Here is a 24,910-nt window from a genome sequence, read left to right on the forward strand (position 1 = left end):
TTTTCAATTAATAAGGAAGTGTTATAATCCTTGTGATTACTTTCAAAGTTAGTTTAAATTTTTAAAAAATATATATTAAATGGAAAAATTTACATGTTGATAAAAATAATACATCGTCTATGTTCCAAAATTTATGGAGGGTTTTGTGTATTTGTGTATTCCTAGGTTATATCTTAATTATAAATGATATTTATATTTTGTGGAGGTTTTATATTTCAATCTCTAGAATGGTAAGGACATTAATTTTTGCCAAATATATGTAATTAAGAACATTTAGGTATCGGGTTAGCCAAAAAATTCATTTGGGTTTTCCGGTAAGATGTTATGGAAAAATCCAAACAAACTTTTTGGCCAACCCAATATTTGATCATATAAGCTTTCAAAATAGTTGCAGAAGACAGATGTTGCTTCAGGCTAACATGAAAGCAAAATGTTGTCGTGATTACAAATAATGACCTATATGAGTATCTATAGCTAAACATAAGAGGTTTATTTTAATTATTTAAAGTTATAGTTTGGTTTTCTTTTTGGTAAGAAGTGGACCAGTTCACTGCTTTCATTTGGCAGGTAGAAAGCTGGTAAAAACATATATATATGACTGATATTTGCCTTTCTGCAAAATGACCTTATATTGCAGTTGAAAGGTTGAAAGTGACCAAACAGTGCCTTAAGAGAATGCAGAGTTGCTGTCCTTGAAAAATGATGTCATACTCCTAGGAAATGCATCACTCGAGATGGGATTTCCAAGTAGGGGAAAGTAATTTCTCTTGCACTGAGACATAGAATCCCCCAACTTTTCTTTAAAAGGATGTAGGAGGCATTTAAATAAAGAAAGAAATAAAAAGTGGACACATTATTTAGTACCACTTTGAAACAAATATATTCCTGTAAACACTGGTCTCTCTACCAGTACGGCTCAGTATAAGCTTCCCATTTATACACATGTATTTTATCTTTCTATTCCTATTGACAGATTTTCTAATCATTACACATAAAGGTCTTAACTTGTGTTAATTAACTGAAATTTTTTTAAATAAGCAAGTAATTCATATTAGATACTAATTTTCTAAACATTAGTATTTAACTGTGTATTATACAAATGAGTTTGTTGTTATCTATGAGCTTAAAAAAATTATCTTGAGGCATTTGTTTGCGGTTACCAGAAGAGTGAATTTTCACTGCCTTACTGTATTTTATTTAAATCCCTGGCAGTTCTTATTTGCATTCTCAAGGCTACTAAACATTTCCCTAAAAATAACATCTATCACTTGTTTGCATATAATCTTCTATATGTAAACTATTAAAAACAAGAACTAACAAATATATCTCTCTCCCCTTGGGTTGTCACTTCAAAAATAAAGGCTTAGAGTTCACACATAAGAAAGAAGTATTTCTTGACAACTTATGTGCCAGACATAGTTAAGGTTTTGTTATGAAAAGACGATGAAAGTGTTCTCAAGGAGCATACTCTCTGGTTAGCAAGTAACAGACAAGTAAATATGTCACTAAAATAGACTGTAGTTAATGCCAAGAAAGCAGGAATCAAAGTCATAGGAGTACAGTTCGGGTGGGGCTTCATGGAAGAAATAAATAACCAGCCTGAGACTTAGATAATTAGCAGTAATTAACCCATCAAATGTGTGTGTGCTAAGGGGAGGCCTGGGGAAGTTGGTTTAGTTGGAACAGAGAGGTGGAGATGAAGGTAAAGAAAAGACTGAGTGCTAAGGGCATATGAAAGAGGGGTTCTGGGTTCAGGGAAACACAAATTGTACCTGAGGTTTTAAAACATGAAGTTCAAGAGGAAAAGTGTAGCGTGCCTACATGGAGGGGAAGAAAGCTTCTACAGCAAAGACTTGATTTTAGGTCTCTTCAAGACAGTGAAGAATTACTGAGTGGTTTTAAGGGAGTGAGGTCATTTAGCTTGCATAGTTTATTTGTTAAAATCCCATCCAACTCTGTGAGGTTTTTAAAAAAAAAAAAAAAAGAATGCACTATAATTATAAGAGTAAAAATTGGGTTGCAGTAGAACAGAAAGTTCAAGGGTTTCAAGTCGAAGTAACCTATCTACACTCAATTTAAAATCCTGTAACTTTTTAGCACTGTAACTCTACGAAATAGAGTGAGAAATGGGAAACCTGGGGGCAAATAATCCTTTATGCTGGAAACTTTATGAATATGATACCTGGGGAAGGAATAAGTTACAAGAACAGTTGTTTAACTCAGAAATCAATAAGGGTCTTTGAAGGGATCCTATCTCTTATTAGAAGTCTCTGAACTATGTTCTCTACCTCATTTTCCAGCATGAGCTTCCCCCCTATGTCCACGGTTGATTTCTTCTTCATTTCTGATTTAACCTGTTCACAGTGTAGCATTTTCATACCCTCTTCTTATGCCATCCCATAAACAGTTTCCGCATGTTATGAATAAAAAAATGCATGTGCTCACATGCATACATACACACACACAAATATGCAAATAAATGAAATTGCGAAACACTGCTTTTCACTTAGTGCTGAATTTCTCATAGCTATGCTTTACACTTCTTAATCTCACCGTCTGACTTTCACTGCCCTTATTCATTACAGAGGACATAGAGGAAAATGATTTTGTAAGTGTATTCCTCCTTTACCTTTCTGTCACATGTGACACTTGTATTTGCACACTTGAAATCACATATATCTTTTTCATTGACCTCTCACTGAATCAATCACATATGGAATATACCTTCAGAGCTTGTCTTTTTTGATAGAATCTCATAGCTGTTGTCAGGAACTCGTCAAGGTCACCCTTCTAATTCGCTAGGATGTCAGAGAGGAATAGTTGGTAGAGAATAGTTGGTTCCAAAAGAAAGGAATTTTCTAAGTGTTTACCTAAGGAAGAAATCAGTGAGGGCTACTTCTGGGCATTTTGGTCGTAACATTCAGTGATAGAATTACTTGCTGGATAGATGATCATTGAAATTGCTTTCTTAAGAAGTGATTGAATGTGATTGTGTGGCTCTTCTCTCTGCACTGTGTGTTTGTGTGTATGTAGTTTCTGTTCACATTAAACATCTTTGCTCCCTCTTCTTTCTTCCTCTCCTCATCACTCTTATGATATATCAATAGCTGTTGAATTCTCTGGAGGGTCTTTTGTCTTTGAAGTCAGTCAGTTCCCTTATATCATTATGTTTTCTTATTGCTTAAATAAGATTTTCTTAGAGAGTAGGGGAAAGATTTTGGAGCCATGATTTTATCCAGCTGCCCAAACTTCCCGAATGTTGCCCTGCAAATCATCCAGACTTCCTGAAGGAATAAAGAGTACGAATGCAGAGAGAGAATCAGCATCTCCTGCTCTGCAATGCAATGTTCTCTGATAACAGATGAATTGCTCATGCATTTCTTTTGGTTGAAGGCGTACGTGGAGACTCCAGCACTATCCCTCTTCCCCTCCAACCATCGCCTACCCAGATCTCATATCAAGAGATTAACTAAAAAGATAAAATTTTGTTTTGTAACAAAACTCAGGATGTCCTTAGCCCTGTGCTACTTGCTAATGTTGACCTTTCCCAAGTCTGTGTCTTCAAGAGATTCAATAAGAACACATGACCTCTGCCATATAGCTTCCTCCCTAAAGGTTGCTGGGTTTTCATTTAATCCACAGAGCCTTGGTTAACCCTCACTGTGGTTGTTTTATCAGAAATTATACCGATGTCTCTGGGTGAAAACCAGGAAGGCATGTGTGCAGAAGGAAGATCCTGTCCTAGATTATCATTCCCAGGAGTGGCTTGGAAGAGATAGTAAACATGGGCAGAAGCTTTGGTTCGAGGTCCTGCTTTGCTTGCTTACTACAGAGAGTGGGCAGTATGCAGGTGTTAGCTTTGAGCCACAGTAAGATTACTCGTTAGAGTTATCACTGTAATCAACTAACTCACCAACTCCTATCTGACTGAAGAAAGATAAGGAAAAGTATAGAAGCATGGAGAGATGAGGAATGAGGTCTACTACCTCTAGATGTTCTGCATGCTGTATGTTACATGAGAAGGTGTGTATAATTAGCTTGATGATGAAACTGCTATATTTGAGATCAAATAATATTGAATATTGACATTTTCATGTGATTCAATTTCAAGTGATCACAGGTGGATTCTATTTGTGGGACTGATTAATGAAATGTGAGAATGAGTAGGAAGCTCTCCAGAGAGACTCCAGCTGGTTGGGAGATGTAACCACCTAGTGTGCCCAGAAACTGGGAACTGGTCCTGTAATTCTGATAGGGACCAGAGAGCAGTCTACTGGGTATGTGTTTTACAAAATTTTAAGACTGTTTTGATGGAGGGACGCAATACAGTGATACTGAGATAGATAAAAGGCAGAACTCTTTGTTACCTGCAGCTCTCAAAGAGAGAAACCTACAGCTGTGGATTCACAAAGGGGGTTGCACCTGGGACAGGATAGCAGCAACCTGGAGCTGTAGGAGCCAGTTTATGTACGTCAAATAAGGTGGGGGTTAACTAGGTTTTGTGGGCTCTCTGTGGATTGGCTAATTTGAATAATTTTGCACACTCAAGGAGTTGTTTCTAGTTTCTGGTACCTGTTCCTAAGGTGATTAGGGCAGATGCATAGAGGCCCAAAGTGTAAGATCCAGAAAGGGAAGGCTCTGGGGTGGACTTAATTAACCACTCAAGGGAAGTGGGCCTCTACTCAGGGCCTTAAAACTGGGTCAAAACAGCATTGAAACAGACAAAAAAACTATACTGCGCTGTGGAAGTAGGCAAACACTTAGGAACAGATAAGTCTAATACACAAGGTTAAGTTATGTCAAAATATAACATACTACTGGAAAGTAAAGGTGCAGCACCCATCAAAACAAGTTATGGGTAGAGGTAAGTGAAGCCCTGTTGGACAAGTTTATTCTTGAGTCTTGAAACATGAGAAATTGTTTGGACAGGAAAGAAAGGAGGGGGTGAGCAGACAGCACTCCTGTCAAAGGCAATGATATGAATTTAGACAAAAAGCTGGAAGGAGCAGTTTGGTATTTGGGTATTTTTATTACAAAAAGTCAGATTGTAGTGGGATACATTTGAAACTCAGCAGCAGCCTGTGCCTTCCTTACTCCCCTCCATCCTCCGCAGCTCGTCTATGGATGCCTGACTGGCAAATTTCTTTAACTTTAAACAGAGCGGCAAGGCTTGCTTGGCATTTTCTAATGGGCTACATGCACCTGTTGAGTTCACCTAGGGCAGTGGCTATACCATCAAAAAATTCCATAAAGATGGTGAAAATCAGGGAAATGGGCTTTTGGATAGATTTTTAAGATGTATAAGCCATGTTTAATTGAGGGTTAGCGGTTGGTCAGCCACCATTTGTTACCAATATAATAACGACAACAATAATAATAGCAATAGTGTGTACACCTATGAAGTGTTTACTTTGAGCCGAGCCCTAGGCTGTCTTACAATACTCACCTCTTGTCCTCGTAAAGCAACCACTGCCCCCCCACCACATCTAAGTTGACATGCTCTGCAAATATGTCACTTAAAATTGGCATAACTCATACTAGATATGTTACATGCATGTTTCTTAAGTTAGAGGACAATAAAGCTGGGCCCTATAGTCCCTTAGATTTTAGCGCTAAAAGTCCTTTTTTTTTCTTCAAAACTTCATTTAAGGTTAGATTGCATTGCAGTCTGAAATCCACAATGTTTAGTAATGTAGTCAGGTTCAGATTTAAAGGTAAATCTTTTTGTAAAAAAGTTAAGTGTAGTGAGTCTGCCTCAATCTCAGACCCACTGCTGCCAATTATCCAGGAAGATAGAGTATACCTCTCCAACTTTTTTTTCAATTTTTTTATTGAAGTATAGTTGACTTAACAATGTTGTGCCAATCTCTGCTGTATAGGAAAGTGACTCAGTTATACACATACATACATTCTTTTTTATATTATTTTCCATTATGGTTTATCACAGGATATTGAATATAGTTCCCTGTGCTATACAGTAGGACCTTGTTGTTTATCCATTCTAAATGTAATAGTTTGTATCTACCAATCCCAAACTTCCAGTCCATCCCTATCCCTTCCCCTCTCTCCAGTGGCAAACACAAATCCATTCTCTGTGTCTGTTTCTGTTTTGTAGATAGCTTCATTTGTGCCATATTTTAGATTCCACATTGAAGTAATATCATATGGTATTTGTCTTTCTCTTTCTGACTTTACTTAGTATGATAATCTCTAGCTGCATCTGTGTTGCTGCAAATGACATTATTTTGTTCTTTTCTATGGCTGAGTAGTACTCCACTAATATATGTACCACATCTTCTTCATTCATCTGGGCGTCAGTGGACATTTAGGTTGCTTCCATGTTTTGGCTATTGTGAATAGTGTTGCTATGAACTTAGGGGTGCATGTATCTTTTTGAATTATGGTTTTGTCCGGGTATATTCCCAGGAGTGGGATTGCTGGATCGTATGGTAATTCCATTTTTAGTTTTCTGAGGAACCTCCATACTGTTTTTGATAGTGGCTGTACCCTCTCTGACTTCTTTTACGGCCTGCCTTGCATGCGGGGGCTTCCCTCACACTTCTATCTAAAAGAGCACCTTCCTTCTCTCCGCAACATCTTTTAATCTTTACCATCTTGCTCTATTTTTTCTTCAGAGTGCCTGTCATTACTTGACGTATTTTATAATTACTTGTTTATTATCTAACTCCCCTAGTGCTTAGAACAGTGGTATTATGCACAGATGCTTGGTAAATTAGTGTTGAATATATTAATCAAAATAATGCATTGCTATTTGTAAAATATATTGTTTTTACATGTACAAAAAAACACTGCTCATAAATGTACAAAACTTGAAGAAAATAAATTTAATAAACTACCAGTTTTAGAACATTCCCTGTATTTCCTTAGAAGAAAAATTTATAAGCAAATTATTTATTATAACATGGTTTCTCCTTTAATTGCTAAATAGCTTAGTAAAACTATTTCTGGTCATCTGATCTTTTTAAGTATAGAAATTATAACAAGAGTTTTAAAGCCCTCCAGTAGATTGTCTGAATGGTCTCCCCATGCAGTAAATGGCCTAAATGAAAAATACAAATAAGTGGAAATCTCTTTTTGAACTCAGCAATTATTGTCTATATATTAATTATTTTCTATACCAGTTGATACAAAATTCTAGAATGCTAATAACTAACTAGAATGCAACTCCCCAACTACACTTAATTGATTTTATCTTAACTGAGATACTCTGAAGGAAATTAAGTAGTTTAGACTTTTAGGTTGCATTTTGCTTTGACAATATCAGATCTCCCAAACCAAAAAGTTAGTTATATGTCAACCAAGCATGCTTTTGTCAAAAATATTGACTTTTTGAAATAGATTCACACATAGAATAAACTAGTGGTTACCAGTGGGGAGAGGGAAGGAGGAGGAAAAAGATAGGATAGGGAGTTAGGAGGTACAAACTACTACATGTAATTTGTTTAATCTTTGATTAAATATAAAGAAAAGTTATTTTTAATCAACCCCTTAACTGCTGCACACAGAATCCTTATAAATGTCACTGAGTATTTTTGTTAGATATGTAGTAACAGTTTAAATGTTAAGTAAGCTTCAAATAATCTAAAGATTTTTCCACATCTCCAAATAAATGTCATTATTTGGAACAGATACTGGGAAATTTTTTGAAATGTTATCTCACTAATCATCGTTATACAAAATTATGGTAGTAAAAATACAGTTTACAATAATATAAATGTGCAAAATGATTTTAATGAAAGTATTGTGTGTGGTCATGTAAATCTAGTTTTTTGCTCATTGGCTGTTTTAGTCAGTGCATGGAAGGGCAAGAAAGCCCCACCAAGAAGTAGGAAATAAGAGACAAAGGATTTCATCCGGAAAGTTAAACTCTAAATTCAACACATTATATGTAAGGCCAGAGATAGCATTGTATGAAGATAGAATCACTTGCAAGAAAAACCTGACAGCAAATGGATTAAAAAATTAACTTTGCTGAAGAAAAAAAAAATATATGTACATATACATGTACATATATACACACACGCACACACACACACAAACACGCTATACACACCAACTGAATTTCATCAGAAACGTATATGTGGGGGAAAAAAATGATAGTTTTGGCAGCAGCCGTCTATCATTATACAAGAAAGAGATTTCTATGAACCAAAAACTTAACCCCTCTTGTGGATTGGGAAAGTGAAATCTATTGAGAAAATGGATACATCTGTTTTAGCCTGTGGACATTAAATATTCAAATCATATCACTATCCCTCCACCCTATTCCCACCACTCAGACACTAGTTCTCATCCTATTGTCAACCAGCAATTTTCTGATAATGGTCTCCTCATGTAGCTTGCGAGAAGGAAATGTGCTGACAGTTATATTTCTATTGTAAGAAAATAAATTGGCATCGTAGCTTATATATGTCGCTTTTGATTTTGATCAACATGAATCAGCCTTCTCAAGTTTGATCAGCTTGATACAATGAACTGTACCAAGAATTTGTCCTTATAATGCAGAAGACCAGGTCACCATGTCCTATACTATTATTAAATAAGCATTGTAAATGTCCCTTAGCAAGCAATATCTCTCTCTAACAAACTAGGGATCTCTTTTTCACATCATCAAGATCAAATCTACAAATCCTATGGTACCATACTACAAATAATTGTAAACTTCCAAGGAAGTATGTTTTCTAACTTTGAAAAATCTTGATAAATTTCTAGGTCATTGCATTATAGACTGTATTATGGACTCAAAATGTTTCTGTAGTATATCTTTTTTCCCTTACTAGAGAGTAAGCTTTTGCTTTCCCTTATTTAAAAATTGAATAGTATGCCTAAAGGAAGATTTTTTAAGTCTGTATAGATGTAATGAAATTTACGCATTTTTCTAATTCCTTCTTAATAGAACTCTATTATGATTCTAAGGTATCTTTTGGGAATTCTATTTCTATTATTCTTTCAAGATTTAGCTTCAAGCACCTGCATCCCAGGAGGACATACACATAAGAAATCTAAGGGCCTTACATAATTGTCTCTGAATAACCCTTGAATTAGTTCTTAATCAAAAGCAGGGATCTTTCCATGTAAAGGGTCAACCCTGTTAAATAAAGACTGAATTTTGCAGTATCTTGACTCTAGCCATAGTGCACATGGTAATGCCTAGTTCTGCTCTTCACTAGTAATTTAAAATCCTTCAATCAAGAGATAGCAGGACAAATGTTTAAATAAGCCTTTAATGCATTTAGGCTTGTATCTCTGGATTCATGTTTCCTATTCCTGCTCCACCGCCAACTAATCCAGTAACTAAATATGTGATGAGAATTAAATAATTTAGTAATAAAATCAACACTTTATACATTTGCAGCAATGTAAGTCGTGTGTATAATATTTAGTCTACTAGCACTATGTCTAACTGCTGGACACAAATAAATCAGATTGCAAACTGGTAACAGGTAGAACGTATATACGTAGAACAACAAGGCACATAGAAATAGGTATTTGCCTGCAGAGAATAGTTTGATTTAAATTCAGTTGAAACAATATTTAATTGAATATTTCTTTCATGCTAAAAATATGCTAGATGAAAAACTGTAGAGTAGTAGGATAAAAAATTGAGGAATACACAATTCAATAGAGAACTGACCCATGCTATTACAAAAATATAATGATGTTCTGATCACAATTCCAACTTCTGGGGTGGGGGAGTTTATCCACACCACCAAGCAATGCTCTAACATCAGCTGGGTGTCCAAGAATTCAACTAAGTTCTGACACTATCTACCCTGAGATAGCATCCAATCCCACAGATAAGGATTCAGTCATACAAGACTGTTTCCACTTCATCCCCAATTCAGACACCATTAGGAAGCCCAGGTTGTCACCTGTACTTTTGACCAACGAGCTGTAAATCAGAGGTTCCCAAGACCCCCTCTCTAGGCTCAATTAATTTGCTAGAGCAGCTCACAGAACTCAGAAAATGTTTTACTTACTAGATTGATGGGTTTCTTGTGAAAAGATAGCTCAGGAACAGCCAGATGGAACAGATGCATAAGACATAGTATGGGGGAAGGATAAGGAGCCTCCATACCCTTCCAGGTGCCCCCAGTCTCTCCAAATCCCCACAGGTTCACATCATTCATTACATAGGCATGATTGGAAGCCTCTAGCTTCCCTAGAAATCAGAGGTGGGACTGAAAGTTCCAACCCTCTATTCATGATTGGTTCTCCTGACAACCAGCCCCCAACCTTAGGTGCTTTCCAAAAGTCACCTTATTAACGTAAACCCATTTGTGGTGGAAAGGGTTTGTTATGAATAACAAGATACCCAGTTTACCTTTATGTCTCTGAAGCTATTTCTAGAACTGAGGACAAGAGGCTAAATATTATAACAAAAGGTGCTCCCATTGCTCTTATTACATTACTCAGGAAATTCCAAAAGTTTGGGGAACCACAGAGGAAGACCAAATATGAATAATATATATTGGTTATATATCAAATATATATTTCTTATAAATCACAATATCATAAAATATAGCCCAACTTTCTTGGTGGAACAAATTGGAAAGAATAACTATATCTCCCTAGCAAGGATGGAAGAGGAGGTAGTGAAAGGAGATAGAATTTGGGGAAAAACTTCCCAGAAATGAGTTGGATCTTCAGTCATTTAGATCATCAACAAACAGTGGCATTCCAAGCCAAGGCAATAGCATATATGAAGGCATAGACGTATACAATGTGCAAGCTTTGTATTCTGGGGAAATCATCCTGCTTAATGTCTTTCTGGTGGTGTTTTAATCAAAGGTTGACTTTGAAGATGTGAAAGTAAACATCGTTTAAGTAGGATCAGGAAAACTCTCATTCTATTCAGAAATTATCAATTCACTATCACATGACAGTCACTATGAATGGAAATACATTGTCCTTTTATTAAAGTCAGGGATAGAGAATAAGTGTCTATTACTAAGTCTGGCATATAGAGGATGCTTAAAGAATGTATGTTTGGTAGGTCATGGTCCCTGACTTCTAGAGTTTTATGGTCAGGTAGGGCAGGGGTCCTCAACCCTTAGACCATGGACAGGTACCGGTTCATGGCCTGTTAGGAACCAGGCCACACAGCGGGAGGTGAATGGCGGGCAAGTGAGCAAGCGAAGCTTCATCTGTATTTACTGCAGCTCCTCATCACTTGCACTACCGCCGAGCTCCACCTCCTGTCAGGTCAGCGGTGGCGTTAGAATCTCATAGGAGCATGAACCCTACTGTGAACTGCACATATGAGAGATCTAAGTTGCATACTCCTTATGCGAATCTAATGCCTGCTGATCTGAGAAGGAGCTGAGGTGGTGATGCTAGCTCTTGGGAGCAGCTGCAAATACAGATGATCATGAGCAGAGAGGTTTGACAGCACAATTGCTTGCAGACTTATATCAAAACCCTATCAGGGACTTCCTAGGTGGCACAGTGGTTAAAAATCCGCCTGCCAATGCAGGGGACACGGGTTCAATCCCTGCTCCAGGAAGATCCCGCATGCCTCGGAGTAACTAAGCCTGTGTGCCACAACCACTGAGCCCATGTGCCACAACTACTGAAGACTGTGCACCTAGAGCCTGTATTCCACAAGAAGAGAAGCCACTGCAATGAGGAGCCTGCGCACCACAATGTAGAGTAGCCCCACTTGCCACAACTAGAGAAAGCCCGGGCAGAGCAACAAAGACGCAACACAGCCAATAAATAAATAAATACATACATTTATAAATACAAAACAAAAAACCAAAAAACCCTATCAGTGAGTGGCAAGTGCATCTGGTGGCAGGCTTTCTAGTGGCAAGTGAGTTGATGTACTTCAATTGTATAGCTGTATCTGGTAGCAGGCTTTACGTCAGAATCTGACATTTATTTTAGTCCATGCATGGCCCACCCATTTTTTTATTTACCACTTCCATCCGCACCTCTTTCATTATATATTACGATGTAGTAATAATAGAAATAAAGTGCACAATAAATGTAATGCACTTGAATCATCCTGAAACCATCACCCCCACCCCCCAGGTCCATGGAAAAATTGTCTTCTGTGAAACTAGTCCCTGGTGCCAAAAATGTTGGGCACCACTGAGGTAAATAGACATACAAAAGAATCACAGTGTAGTATCATACACAAAAAAGTGAAATAAATACAGGGTATGTAAGAAAGTCAGAGGAGAAAGTATCTTATATGTCATACTAAGTTACTTGGATTTTGTGCTGTGGGCAGTGGGGTGCCTTGACAGGTTTTTAAAGCAGAGTATTAAGGTGAGTGTATTTGTGTCTTAAAAGGAAAAGCTTTGTTGATTATGAAGTTCAGATTGTGTATGTGGGAATGAGAACCTGGAATGGGAAGTCTATCAGATGGCTTTGCTAACGGCCTGATCTGAGAGGGTGGCAGTCAAGACTAATGCGAAAAAAAACTGATATGAAAACATGTAGGAGAGGTCATTGGTAAAATGGCCTTTAGTACAATGGTATAGGGGAAATAAAGGATTAGAGATGAGTTCTAGGCTTCCAATTTGGTGATTAGGTTAGATGCCAACATCATTATATGGAAAAAAGCAACAGAAAAATTTTGAGTTCATTTTTTTGAAATCTGAACAATAAGGCAACTGGAAAATAGCACTGTGTTTAAAAACAGAGACTCTGGTTTGGCTTCTTACTAGCTCTGTGATTTAAGCAACCCTTGTGTGTTAGTCAAGGTCTCCAGAGAAGCAGAACTGCTAGGAGGAATGTCTAAGTCACAAAGCTAGTAAGAAGTAGAACTAAGATTTAAAGCCAAGCAGCCTAACCTCATAAGAGATTTATTATGAGGAATTGGCTCACAAAGTTATAGAGGCTGAGAAATCTCATGATCTGCTGTCTGCAAGCTGGAGACCCAGGAAAGCCAGTGGTATAATTCAGTCTGAGTCCAAAGGCCTGAGAACCAGGAGAGCCAGTGGTGTAAATTCCAGTCCAGGAGCAGGAAAGGCTAATGACCCAACTCAAGCAAGCAGGAAAGAGATGAATCTAGTCTTCCTCCTCTTTTTGTTCTATTCAGGCCCTAGTGGATTGGAGAATGCCCACTGACATTGGAAAGAGCAGTCTGCATGATGCCCACCCACCCTGGGGAGGACAGTCAGCTTTACTGAGTCCACCAATTTCCAATGCTAATCTTATCTGGAAACACACTCACAAACATCCAGAAAGAAGGTTTAATCTGAGCACCCTGCGGTTCAGTCAAGTTATCATAAAAAATTAACCGTCACACCTTCTGTACCTCAAATCCATCATCTATAAAATAGAGATAATAATCATACCTACCTCAAAGGATCACTGTGGGAATTCAGTAATTTAATATTCATAGAGCACTTAGTTTCGTGCTTGGTCCATAATGGAAGCACTATGTAACCGTTAGCTTACCATGAAACTCAAAAGTAAAGCCGAGGCTAAAAACTACAGATTTTTGCAGTCACCCACATATGTATTGTGGTTACAGCCATGGCAGTATGGAAGGGATGGCTCAAGAGAAATGTCCAGCATGGAAATACAAGCTGTCCACAGGTAATACCCTAAATGCACAGAAAAGGCAGTAAAGAAGCTTGGTTTGAAGAAACATTCAGATGAATCAGAGCCAAAAAGAAGAGGCTGGAGTCTCACAGTCCACTGAAGACAGACAAGAGTTTCAAGAAGGAAGGTTTGACAATCTTTATTAAATACTCGAAGAATATTTGGCAGAGTAACTGAACTGAAAAGAGGTCAATAAGCCTTTGATTTCCAAAGATGGAAACCATTTCAAAAAACAGGACAGGGCTCTGGTTCCACCCCTCTCTTAGTCTCATGGTCCCACTTTCCTTCTCTTGGCTTTGTTATCAGGCAAGTAGCAAAGAAGCCAAGTCAGCACTAAGTGTTCCATAAAGACACAGCAACATCCAGAGATAAAAAAAGATGTTTTCTCTTTTTCAAATAACTCCTTGCCCAGAAGTGTTCCCTCCAGCAGATTTTCCTCCTGACTTGTTGGCCTATGGATAAACAAATCATTTGCAAAGAGAATCAGGCACCCCAAGCTTAGATAAATGTGGCTTCTCCCCAATGTTGAAGATGCTACTAGTTTTCCCTGAATCAAATGGCTGTGAGGCAGAAGAGACTACCTGATTACAACCAGGGTTATTTTAGGAAGGAGGATGTAGAAAGAATGAACATTCAAAAAGACAAGTCTTCTGAATCACTGCATCTCACACTTCAATATGCACAAAAACCACCTGGAGATCTTGATGAGGTGAAAATTTGGAGTCAGTAAAGTCTGTAGGGGACCTTTGAGCACAGGCAATTCTAACAGTCTCCTAGGTGGTGCCAATAATGCTGGCCCAGGGACAACAATTTGAGTAGGAAGGTGTGAGAGTGGTCATTATGCACTTACTTTGCATTTAGCCGTCATTGGTACTTGAAATACAAAGTATAATTAATCATAGTCTCTTTCCTCAAGGGGATCAAGACTAATGAGGGATTTATAGTCTAAGGATAGTCTAGATTTCTAGCATTAAAAAAAAAAGTATAACGATACCAAAACAATCCTGAAATTAGAAATGTGATTATACATAAAAACCTCAGTATAAAGTAAGGTAATGTTTTACCCTTATGGATTATATGCTAATTCCAATCTCTTTGCAAAGATCTTTTAAAGCATTAACTCATTTATTCCTATTGTTAATATAGGTGATATGGAGATAAGCAATATATTTTATCTCTGCATCTTTAGGTATGGAGATATGGAAAGCACTTTTTTTTTGTTTATAATTTATATCCTCTCTATTCACCAGACTATTTGAATTTACTTATGAAATTATTTCTGAATTCCTTGGATATTTTGTAGCAAACATGGACCTCATTATAATAACAAAATAACAGGTCTGCATATTCACTTCTTGAAGACTTCACAATGTAAGAATAGGTTTTGTGTTACTCCATGCGCTCTGAGAAGCAGATGCCAAAACAGGATTAAATGAGAAAGAAGTCTCATGGGGTAAAAGCCTGTGAAAGAAAAGCTAGAAGAGATTTGTTGTCATTAGATCATGATACAAATCTAAGTCCTAGAAAAAGAAAGCAGAAAGAAGGAAAAGAGGAAAGTTATAGGTAGTGAGTGAGTGAGTAAAGGAGTGCAGAGACATCTCAGACTGCCATGCAGTCAATTCGATGAAAAGCTGGTGGGGGGCGGGGTGGGGGGGAAGCTAGTGAGTCCATAAGGCCAAATCACTCATCAGAAGAGTCCTGCATCTCCCAGGAACATGCCTGCCTTGGTATCCCTGCCATGCTCAGTCATTGGCAAGGAACAGCCTGAGGGAAGCCCATTGGCACAAGCAGCATTATGAATTTCAAAGCACATTCCGGACCATCAGACACTTAAACTCCCTGCAGCTGGAGATCTGAGCGACCAGTGGGAGAATGCTCATGGCCACCCTAGTTACATCAACTATACAGTGTCCTTTGCAGAGCTAGTCCAGCCAAACCAAATTCTATAACTTTCAATTTGTTCCATTCAACAATAAGCACAAAATGACAGTTGATCTACAGGTGCTGTCAGCATATGCTTCCTGTCATCTTGAAAACAATTCCAGTTTGTCTTATTGCATATGCTAAACAATTAGAATTAAGATCCCAGTATGTGAGCCTTCTGGAGGCCTTGCAGAATTCTTTTATTTTTTTAATTTAAAATTTTTTATTTTTTACAATAAACTGCATGTATTTAGAGTGTGCAGTTTGGTATCCCAGTCTCCAAATTCATCCTCCCCCCCAACCCTCCTCGCTTTTCCTGCTTGGTGTCCATATGTTTGTTCTCTATATCTGTGTCTCTATTTGCAGAATTCTTATAGTGCTTTGGATAGTAAGATTGGACATGTGGAAGGACACATTACAGCACATTCCAGGAAAGCCGTGACATGCATACTTGTCACTACAACTACCTACCACTGAATTCTGTTACTTAATGCAGCACATTAAGAAAAAAAATAGGAAAAAACTAAAGGATGAAAATCACATCTAGAAGACTCTCAAGGTGCTGCATGAACCAGCTACTGGGGATCATGTGAAAATTACAATATTCAATCTTCTTTTATAGATGAAATCTTGAAATTTAAACGTACCACAGATATAGTCTATGATTTCATTGTCAGTTTCTTTAGCAATATTTACTACTTTCCTTTTATAGGAATTTTGGTGTTAAAAAGCCAGTACAGGATCACCGAAAATTCTGTAGTCTCTTGAATTTCAGTCGCTATTGTGATTTCAGTGGTGTGCTCATCCAACAAAAGAAGGTGCAAAATGCTTAAAAGTTATGAAACGTCAGCCTATACATGGAAGAAGAGAATACTTTAGGAAAGCATCAAGACTTGGCTTTAAACTACTGCAACTGTCAAATTCTGAAAAAAATAATAGTGCCTGGTGCCCTACATTCAGGAATGGGGTTGTTCTGCAATCAAGACTTCTGGCCAACCACAAGTCAGAAACAATTTTTCAAACAATGATTAGTTTTGAAAATGTATTCTGCAGTAGCAAATCAAAGAATAAATTTTATTTGTGCATTAATGCGGAACAAACTTTTGGTTTGTCATCACGCAAATTGTATTACAAAACTAATCAGTTCCACAAAAAATGGGGTATGCACTGATAAGGTCAATTTCTTTCACAGCTGCATAGTATTTCTAGAAATGTATGATGAATCTGGGTAAATAAATAAGATTTCAATATTTTTTCTTTAAATAAAGGCTTGTAATTCTATAAGAAAAGATATTATTTTTAACTGCTTGTAAAATATTTACATAGTGCTTCCTGATGATTAATAGATTTAATAAAGAGGTTCTAGTTTTATAGCGTAGTTGAATAAAGCCAACTAAAAAAGTTAATGAAGATCCCAAGTCTTAATTATATTTTTTTAAAGAACCTAGTTTAAAATTGAATTCAATTTGTTAAAATTTCACAAGCAAAACATTTTACAAATCTTTGCAAAAGCTAAAATATAGTTTAGAATTTAAAACCATAAATTTATGCTTCAGAAATTACAAACTGCTCTAGAAATGTAACTTACTCTTAAAAAGCCACCATATTCCCCAAATTATTAACAGCAAATATAATATGCTGTTAATAAACATTGGGGTATATTCAAAGATTGCTCTTAGGAACTTCAAAACCTTTCATAATTGTTATTAAAAGGAAAATTGTTGTGCTATAGAACATAATACTTTAGAAAAATGCTTATAAATATTAAAAGAATCCTTGCAGTAAATTTCTTTGTCATAAATTAAAAGAGGCAGTCTCACATGCTTTTGAGTTTACCTTATTGCTCCTTAAATTCAGAGAAATTTTTAGAAAAAATTAAAAGGAAGGCTTAATGGTTGAAAACTCTCTCTGACAAAGGCAATTGAATTTTAAACTGACTTTTTCAGATAAAAGTGGCAGAAGGGATTATCTCTACTCTTTTAAATTAAAAACCTTTTGTTTAGGGTCTCTGAGACAAAGACTAATTTGAACCTTTTTTTTTTTTTAAAGTCTTTAAAGAGTTGATAAGCAGAGACAGTGCTAGTGCAGAAGCATGAATGAGTGCTCCTCCTTTCCCCCTCCCTTCTAAGGAAAATATGAAACAGGTTTGCAGAAGAAAACTGCACACAGCTCCCTTGAAGGCAAATTTTCATTCCAATTTTACTAGATCTTAGCTACAGTCTGCAAAATCTACTTCTGATGTTTTATGCTAAGCACATCTGTTGTTAGTAGCTAGAAGACAAGCATGCTCATTTTTTAGAAGTCTATATAAATGGAAAAGCGTGGCATTATGCAAAGGCTTTTATAAGTATCACTCAGAATAAAATCAGTGCTATTTAGTCCATGCAAGCACATTCAAGAAGAGTTTTTTTTCTCTGATCCTCAAAACAGGTTTCTACAGATTATTTCACACTAAGGGATGTGAATCCCTCTTGTGGATTAAAAACAGAACACAGAAGTTCAGTTTCCAAAAATCAGGTAGTTACCCATTATAAGAAATATGTGAATTAGGTCAACCAAAATGAAGAAAATTCCTACTCCTAAATTTCATTATTGGTGATTGTGTTTAACAAAGAGAGGTAATGAAATATAATTCCTTGAAAAAAGTGACATTACTTGCTCTAAATATTACATAGAACCAACTCAGAAAAGTGCTAGCTTTTCTTTGAGAGTAAATTCAAATAAAATTAAGGTGGGTGAGTGGGGTGTGTGTGTGTGTGTGTGTGTGTGTGTTACCATTCAATATATTTCTCCGGCCCAGAGCACTGAGGAGGACTGAGCAGGCTCTCCATCTCCAACAGACACCCCTGTTCTAAGCCTCTTTAGAAAGTGTCACTTACATTCAGAACCAAAGAATAACAAATAGGTCGATACATGAGAGGATGAAGGTGTTGTGGAGAGAATTATCCCAGGCAGAGGAGACAGAACTTGCAAAAGGCTCAGAAGCAGGAAAATGATTGCACTTTCAAGTTGGAAGAAATGAATGAATAGCAGTGTGGCTAAGCAGTGACTTTCAAATTTCTTGACTCTGACCTATAGCAAAGTTAATTTTATATTGCCACTTAATACACACCCAGACACTGACACACACATACACATACATAAATTGAAAGAGTTTTATGAAACATTTTTCCTTACTACATGTTATAATACACTTTGATCTTTGCTTCAATTATTTTCTCCTTCGTCCGCTCTCTCTCAATCACAAGTGAAGACCGTAAATTGATTTCACTGTCTACTTATTGGTCACCTTGCAATTTGTAAAACAGGGCAGAGAAGAGTATGGTAGAGACTGGTTAGGATGATAATAGCAGCCAAGATAGCCAGGCCCCAGAGCAGGTGAGGTGTGTAGGCCACTAAAAAGGATTTGCTTTATGAGCTGAACTAGAGTGACAGATTTAGCAAATAAATATGCACATCGGAATTTCCAATCAACAATGAATAGCTTTTATTGTAAAATGTCTCATAAATACTTGTGCTACAGTTGTACAATGCTTACACTTAACATGTAACACACTGCATTTTATCTGGCAACTCTAAGGGTGATGGAAAGCCATTAAAAGATTGTAGTTCAGAGTGATAAATGAATAGATAAATGACCTGATTTCCTTTACAGTCCCTCCAGTTGCCATGGCAAGAGAGGCAGAGAGGACCCTAGAATTGTGGACCCTAGAATATTGGTTTAATGAAATTTAAGACAGGGAATATTCCAGGTCTCAGAACCAAAAAAAAAAAAGATTAACTGAACTAAGTTAGCCTATCATATGCGAACATACTTACTATACATGCTTTAAATTTTAATTTTATTTCTCAAGATAACATCAGTTAAAATGTTACCCAAATAGTAAGTGCAAACTTTTACAATTCTTCTACTCTTTTTTTTTCCTTTTTTTTTTTACAAAAATTTTTACCATGCTCCACTGATGGGAGCCTCAGCATGCTTCCAAGTTCCTGGGAACTGAGAGTTTAGAGATTTGTATATGATTTCAATTCCAAAGAGAGGAAAATGGACCCAAGCGGCTAATCGCCACAGGCCTCCAAAACACAGCCTGTGCTATTGCCTCAGTGCATAGCCCTTGAATTTTAGGGGGAAATTTTAGAATAGAATTTTTCATGCGGTGACATGTTTTCATAGATGAATCATACAGTGGGTCCTGATTTAAGTGCCTTTCTTTAATTTTGTTATAAAATATTCACAGAAGCTTATTTAGTGTCATGGCTCCTTACAGAATAGTAAGTCTAATATAGTTCTGTCTGTACTCCAGTAAGTCAAACAGTCACTTACATATTTGTTTCACTTTTCAATTTTCCATAATTATTTAAAAAATAATTTATCAGAATCATACTCCTAGAGCAGTGATAGCCCATATCTTTAATGACAACATTTTAGTTGAAAAATGTCGTGTTGTTTCAACTAGATTTTGGAAACCTAACTCACTCTAAGGAGACTTAGTTTCACTGCGTAATTGTGCATGAAGTCATTAGGATTCCTCAGCATCCCTTAAAAGGTATTGACTAAAGCACTTAAGCCCTATGAAGTACGTTAAACAGAGAAAATCGATTGTTCTGTAAAAGTTAGCAAGCATCAGTGAAATAGCACAAGACAATCATTGGAGCCAACAAAGAAGTATGTGGAGGACAGCTTATTCATATATCAACATTAATTCTACTATCAGCCACTCTGAATAAGTTGTAACCTGAAAAGATAATACCTATTTGCATTAAACATAACACAGTAAATGATAGATTTCTCTGCCTATAACTGTTAATACTGGGTGGATTAGTCAATATCAAGTCTGCTTTTGATCTTGGCATTTTACAAGAACACAATAAATGCATTATATATAGAAGTTCATTTGAGTCATAAGCTATTTCCATATGTCTATTATGCTTTAACAGACATAGTTACAATAGGATTTTTCCACATTAAATTGCAGCCACCTTTCATTTCGCTAAGCATTCAGAAGAATTTAGATTTCTTTAAAATTAGAGCAATTATAATCTACATACCTACCCTCTGCCAGCAATTTTCTATTTAAAGTGAATCCAATTATACCTTTTTCTTTCCCTAATATTAATAAAACCTCATGTTAATCAATAAGAAGAGTGTTCATCATTGTTTATAACTGTAGGAAGTTGCCATAACTTGTAGTGAAGGTTATATTTCCAATTATTTAAACCAATTCCTGGTTTTAAGTCAGCTCACAGGTCTCTAAAATCATGTCAAGTTAGATAACCTAAACTAAAAATACACAGGTCACGCTCATGAAATATCATTAAGAATCTCCTGCAGTGTGGTATAATTCAGTTTGCTCCAATATAAATGGTCTTATTTTCATAATCTAAAGGTACCAGAATTCTTTCTTTATTCAAGTATTGACATATTTTAAATTTGTTTTTAGATCTGAACCTTTTTAATCCAATCCATAATCAGAAAATACTTTTAGTTTTTGATGTATAAAATGGCTATAATTACAATAGTTAGACCAACAGGAATGCTTTAGTAATTCATGAAGGTCAAAAAAGATGAAAAAAATCTACTTTCAGTGGATCACAGATTAACAAAACTATTTACCTTACTCATTTACTGGGTTTTAATCCCTATAGTCCATTTGGGAAAGAGGTTTATTGTTAGCCTACTAGTTTTAAAAACCTAGCAGCCTTGGTAATGTGGTGGAAAACTGACATGTTCTTATGTCATTTCCATTCAGTTTTCTACAATATGAGAGAATATTTAGAGATCAGTAATATCCCTCAAATTTTCTTCAGATGCACATGAAAATTATGGCAAGTCCTCTTAGTTTTGTTGACTAAAGAGCACTTCATATATAACCTTCAGAATTGTTTCTCACGTCGGATCCTCTGTGTGACACTTCCGTCGCACCTATGCCATCATGCATTACATGGTATAATTCAGCACGGGATGGCTTCCATTGATAGGTTACATTTAGTAGATTAACACATTAATAGATTAATAGAGTATCCAAACCTCCCAGTTAAGTATACCAGATACTATCACTTTGGAATATAAAGTTTTACCTCTTGAAATCTACCACCAATAACCTGTAGGTATATTAGCAACCTTGGCAACTGTAATTACAGCACTGTTGACAAAGATTTACCTACAAAAGCGTTCATGTCTATATTTATAATGTGAAACAATGGAATGAAAATGTAAGTGGTCCACAGTTAGAAATTATGGCACAAGTGAAATATGACATAGAAAGAAGTTAAAAAGCAAGCTACAGCACAATATTTATAAAATGAAACGTGGGGGGGCAGGGAAGCCTCTATGTCTTTGTCTAAAAATATAAAGACATAACTGTTTAAAGATGATGATCTCTGAGTAAATTATGAACCTCTTAATGCTTCTTTTGTATTTCCTAGTTATATTTCTATGATGGTTATATATTATCTTAGTAAAGTTTTTAAAAAGTCAATACAAGGCACTTTTACAAAAAGTTATTTTATAGCTATGAAATACTGCCTGTGCCAATAAAATTTTACCAAGGAATATTAAATATCATGCCTTCATAATCCTACTGTAATCTTACCTGAACATGTGTTCCGTTCTCTCCCCAAGGATAATATAAATTAATACTCCTATACATATATTGTATCTTCTGCTTAAAACATCATAGTCATTAATGTGAGTCCTAGCCATTCAGTGCTGTCAATTTGCCTACCTCATTTAATACAATGTGATGAATTTATAAGGAAGCCCTTCCTCAAGTCCCAATTTCAAGAAAAAGAAAATTTATAACAATACTATATTAATCATGGTTGGCTTAAATAAATTAAACTTATCTTAAAGGTACTATAGATTTTACCATTAAAAACTATTATATAAGTAGTTACTTCTGCACAAATTCTCTCATGATATTTAGCACTATTAATATGCAACACATCTAAATCAAAGTGTGTTTTAGTAACAAATATTTCAGGCTAATTTTCAGAAAACTTGAATTACAATTCTTATTTCAAAATAAGGAGATGAATTTTTCCAAGTGGGCCTCACCTTTCCAAGAATTAGTCCTATACCTGGAAAATGAGGTCTCATATATTTCTAAAATTTTTGTTATGAGTATCATTTTTTCTTTATCCACTAAGTACTTTAAATTTTTCATATTAGTTTTAATGTACTCTCTGCCGTAATTGGTGGGCCAGCTTTTGTAGTTGTTCTCAGGTAAACCATATATTTTTATTTTTTCTGTTTTTGGCAACCAGATTATTTCACTTATAATCTTTTTTTATTAATTAATATATTTAATTTATTATTTTTCATTTGGCATTGTTTTTTTTTTTTTTTTTACGAATCCTTGTAGAATAGCTTATTTTTACAGGACTCAGAAATGTTATATCATGTACATTATTACAGAGAACTAGGAAATGTAGACAATTCATGAATTACTTTAACTATAAAGAATGGAGCACTGCTCCTGTCTACAATTTGTTTCTGAACAATGTTTCTTTTCTTACATCACCTAAGAGGGATCAACACTGAGGATATTAAAGTTAGTTTTAATATTTGTACAATTTCTTTTCCTAAAGGGCATATAATAGAATTTAAATTTTGCTAATATGACCATATTTTTACTTTATTACATTTGTTAATTTTAGCAGTAGCACCAGATCCTCCAGTAACAACAGACAAAATAGGTGAGCGTGGTTTACTTTGCACAGCATATGTATTAACTTTTAAAAAGTAATACATGTAGGCTTAATAATGCATGGACATTTTTGTTTCAAAATAAAATCCATTCATGCTTTAAAGATACTGAGTTCTCAAGTTAACCTATCAAGGCTATGTCTTAAGAACACCAAAATGGAGTTTATGTGACTTAACATGGCTCAGCCTCATTTTAAAATAAAGACATCTTTCAAAAAAGAAGAAACACAGAGGGGAGTCAGCATAGGTAATGCTGGAAGATCTCCCTTCAAACATACAGTAAATTTAAAGCAAATGGCAATAATATGTTAGGACAAACAGATGAAAAAGAAAGGAGACAGTAAGAAATGAAATTAAGACATTTCATAAAGGTATGCTAGCCCATCAGAAAAAGGAGGAAGTATTGTCAGGTTATATATATGTACATGCTTTCCAAATTATAGGTTTGGGAGTCATAAAACATAAAACAGACATTAGTCCTTTTGAAAGGAATGATTCTTATATGAAGCAACCTTGAGCACACTCCTGAAGGGCACGAAAGTAGACTTAGATATGAAGATTTGTCATGCCATTCAATAGGAAGAACCAAAATCATACAGATGTCACCATTCATTGATAAATTATGAATTCAAAATAGACTCCTACAAAATACAAACAGATATTTTTATTGAAGTAGACAAACAGATTCTGATGCTCTTATGGGAAAAACATATAAGCTAGAACAGCAGGGAGAAGTCTGAAAGGAAATAAGATAGGACTAGCCTTATCAGATATTATACTATATCATAAAGCCTAAAAAATTAGTGGTGTTGGCATATGAAAAGACAGAAAATGAAACAAAAAAAGCCAGAAATGCTACCGTGCACATTTGGAAATTGAATATATGCTAAAGGCAGCCCTTCAATTTACTGAGCTAGAGGTGGACTTTTTAATAAATGGTGTAGGATCAAATGCGTACAATTCGTAAAAAAAAAAAAATCACGCCTCACACCATACACCAACATAAACTACAAAAAGACTAAAGATCTCAATGCTTAAAAAAAAATCTATAAAGTCACTATTAACTTTATAGTAGGAGATGCCTCCATAAAACCAAAAACATCCAAGATAGAAAACAATGTAATTGAGGTCAAAAGACAAATGACAATTTAAAAACCATTAGGTGGACAGTAGATGAGGAATTGGACATTTATATAGTGCCCAAGTATTATTATTGCATGTCACTTTCATGTTGGAGAGGGAAGGATGAAACAGGAGCATGCCTCATCAAACTCAGCTTCTGGGCTGTTATGAAGTGCACAGCATCATCTCGAACGCATTATGGAAAAAAATAACAGATCCAAGCTTTCAGATCCACATTCAAATTTGCAGAACATATAGGGGAGAGAGAAATAAGTTATAAGATACCTCAGAGAAACAATCAGACGTATCAAGAAGATCATTTATCAGGAAAACCAGCCTCATCTCTTTAATTAGTCTTTGAAATGAAAACTAAACCAAACAAATAACAACAACAAAAAAATCCGTTCTACATTAAAAGAGACGTAAGGTAAATGCAGTGATCGAATCCTGGCTTAGCTAAACCAGCTACTAAGGATAGATTCGGTAAAGTTGAAGAAATCCAAATCTACTGATAAGATGAATGTATATTAACATGCAGAAAACCAACTCAATGAAAATTAACACATGGCAGTTTGA

This window comes from Hippopotamus amphibius, chromosome 4 (genome assembly GCF_030028045.1).
Source record: "Hippopotamus amphibius kiboko isolate mHipAmp2 chromosome 4, mHipAmp2.hap2, whole genome shotgun sequence".
Classification (NCBI taxonomy): domain Eukaryota; kingdom Metazoa; phylum Chordata; class Mammalia; order Artiodactyla; family Hippopotamidae; genus Hippopotamus; species Hippopotamus amphibius.